Source organism: Budorcas taxicolor, chromosome 1 (genome assembly GCF_023091745.1).
Source record: "Budorcas taxicolor isolate Tak-1 chromosome 1, Takin1.1, whole genome shotgun sequence".
In the NCBI taxonomy this organism is placed as follows: domain Eukaryota; kingdom Metazoa; phylum Chordata; class Mammalia; order Artiodactyla; family Bovidae; genus Budorcas; species Budorcas taxicolor.
The window spans coordinates 126,572,800-126,575,784 of record NC_068910.1 but is presented as its reverse complement, the minus strand read 5'-3'; the positions used below and the strand labels follow the sequence as shown (position 1 = coordinate 126,575,784).

At 39.6% G+C, this 2,985-nt stretch overlaps 1 non-coding gene across 1 annotated transcript; it reads right to left on the bottom strand.

The window, feature by feature from the left end:
* Positions 1-2,467: 2,467 nt before the first annotated feature.
* On the bottom strand, positions 2,468-2,540 carry TRNAG-CCC (transfer RNA glycine (anticodon CCC)). Its single transcript has one exon. It is a non-coding gene; the product is annotated as a tRNA-Gly (tRNA).
* Positions 2,541-2,985: the final 445 nt, after the last annotated feature.

Here is a 2,985-nt window from a genome sequence, read left to right as displayed (position 1 = left end):
CCTAATTAACTCAGGCAAGGAAAGCCCCTTCAAAGATAATGAGACTAGACAGACAGTGATGTCAAATCTCTTCATTTGGGCCTACTGTGATCCTGCTGAGGTAAAAAGGACTTGTGATCCAAAGAAGCCAAATCCCTAGAGGTGGCACTTGTTTTGATTTTTTTCTTTTTTTTAATTACTACCAAAATCCTCTATGGGCCACTAGCATTATCTTAGTCAAGTTATCTTGGAAATTGTCAAAAACAAAACAAAACAGGTTGTAAGACAAACAGTACCTGCCTGAATCCTTAACTAATCTTGCAAACAGTGGCTTGTATAGACCCTTCTCAATATGTGACCAGACTCCTTCCCTTCCTATCTGCACCAGGTCTGCTCCCGGGATTCCTCAAGGCCAGGTTGAAATTTGGCATATTCATGAAACTTCCACCCTCCTGCCACGCTGCATTGTCACCTCTCCCCAGCCAGCAACCAGAGTCCATTGCACTCTCTCTCTCATACAAATTATTTTTTTGTATGTGTTTGTCTCTCCAAATAAAGTACTAGGGTTTTCAGGGGCAGGGTTTCCTCACCTATCTTTGTATCCCATGTGCTGCACATACTCCCTAGAGTGAGGCAGGTAAGTCATGGTTTTCCAGTGGGTGTATACTTTTTCTGAGAGCCAAAGTTGATATAAGACTGTCAATCAGTTGATAAATTGGTCACATACCTCCTAGACAATGGCTTATCTTACCATATTCACTGAAAAATATAGATAACCTTAAAAAATGTCCAGTTGTCTTGAGTTTTAGCTGCCTTGGCAGAAAGATAGTTGGTGAAAAAGGATCACATTGACAGATAATTAGTTATTTTCTTTCAGTCCACTTTAAGAGCATCTATTTTTACTTCTTTTTGATAGAACTGAAGAAGATAAGCCATCTTTCAGTGGTCTCTATTAGGATTATTGGAGAAAACTGATAACCTTTTTCAGTTGCAGGATACAGAGTATAGGCATTTTATATGAATCATCACTTAAGCTATTTCCATATATGGTGGGGCTTTGGTATCGTTGCTGTTGTTTTTAATTTTTCACTAGAGCTGTTTTTTGTTAGCTTTTAATATGTTTCAATCCCAATGTTCCTTTGGGACTTTCTTTCTCATTTTATTCCATCAAGTGCATGCAATACAGGGCTCAGTTGTTGCCATCTAAGTGGTATATTTTTATGGAAATAGGAAAGTACTCTGTAATCCTCTTTTTATTTTCCCAAGTAGCATATTGATGCTTGAAATTGTAAAACTAGGGATTCATCCCTTTGGCTTAAAATTTGGGCCCTTATTAAAAGATGACCTTTTATAAAAGATACAACATTTTCCTTCTCAAACCTGTATGATCCAATGTGACATTTTGTTGTTGCTGTTTAGTCACTAAGTTGTGTCCGACTCTTTTGCGACCCCACGGACTGCAGCATACCAAGCTTCCCTGTCCTTCAGTGTTTCCCAGGGTTTTCTCAAACTCATGTCCATTGTGTCGGTGATGCCATCTGACCATTTCATCCTCTTTTGCCCCCTTCTCCTCCTGCCCTTAATCTTTCCCAACTTCAGGATCTTTTCCAATGAATCTGCTCTTCGCATTAGGTGGCCAAAGTATTAGAGCCACAGCATCAGTCCTTCCAGTGAATATTCAGAGTTGATTTCCTTTAGGATTGACTGGTTTGATCTCCTTTCTGTACAAAGGACTCTCAAGAGTCTTTTCCAGCATCGCAATTTGAAAGCATCAGTTTTTTGGTGTTCAACCTTCTTTATGGTCCAACTCTCACATCAGTACATGGTTACTACAAAGACCATATGGACCTTTGCTGGCAAAGTGATGTCTTTGCTTTTTAATACACTGTCTAGGTTTCTTATTTCTTTCCTTCCAAGAAGCAAGTGTCTGTTAATTTCATGGCTGCAGTCACCATCCACAGTGATTTTGGAGCCCAAGAAAGTAAAAATCTGTCACTGTTTTCACTGTTTTCCCCTCTATTTGTCATGAAGTGATAGGACAGGATGCCATGATCTTAGTGTTTTGAATGTTCAGTTTTAAACCAGCTTTTTCACTCTCCTCTTTCATCCTCATCAAGAGACTCTCTAGTTCCTCTTTGCTTTCTACCATTATAGTGATATCGTCTGTGTATCTTTATACCATTCATCATATTTGTTTTCTATTATACTTATTTGCCTATTTTATGTCCCCTATGACATTGTTTGCTTCTTTAAGTCAAGAGTTATGTCTTATTCATTTTTCTATGTCCTACTTTTCCTGCTACATCTTTTCAAATGGACTAAATGCTGGTTATAAGAGGTAACATGCAGGACCCAACTATAAGGTCAGATTAAGTTACCAATTATTTGGCCCAAAATCAGAATTCACACAGCTGCTAGTGATGATCACTTCCCAAAGTCTTAATGGATCTGAGCCCCCTTTTTTGCCACATAGGATATGGGGTCTTAGTTCCCTGACCAGGGATCGAAACTGTGCCCCCTGCAGTGGGAATACAGAGTCTTAACCACTGGACCACCAGGGAAGTCCCTGGATCTGAACCCTTGATACCTTGCTGCATCACCGTCCTTTCCTCCTGGTGCTTAACTAATCATCACATAGAACTGGGATTCTATTCTATTCTATCCAACTGTAATTCTCTTCTATTCTATCCATCACACAAAAGATACAAATAATATTTTTTTACTAAGGCTTCCACTGACGAGAGTGTCTTCAAAACTAGATATTTCTATTTATTATGCCAGATAGTGGGAGCTGAATCATCACCTCACTTGTGGGAGGTGAGTTGTGTCGGTGCCCAGGTAACCTACCCTCTACTGGTATCTCTGCCTCTGACTCTGCAACCTCTCAGAAAGCCCATCTCCCTGCACCAGCACTTTCTTGTATATAGTTGCCATCCCATTAAAATACTTTGGTACATACACCTGCACACACATACACATACTCAAGATTAAGAAAGAAGAAAGGAA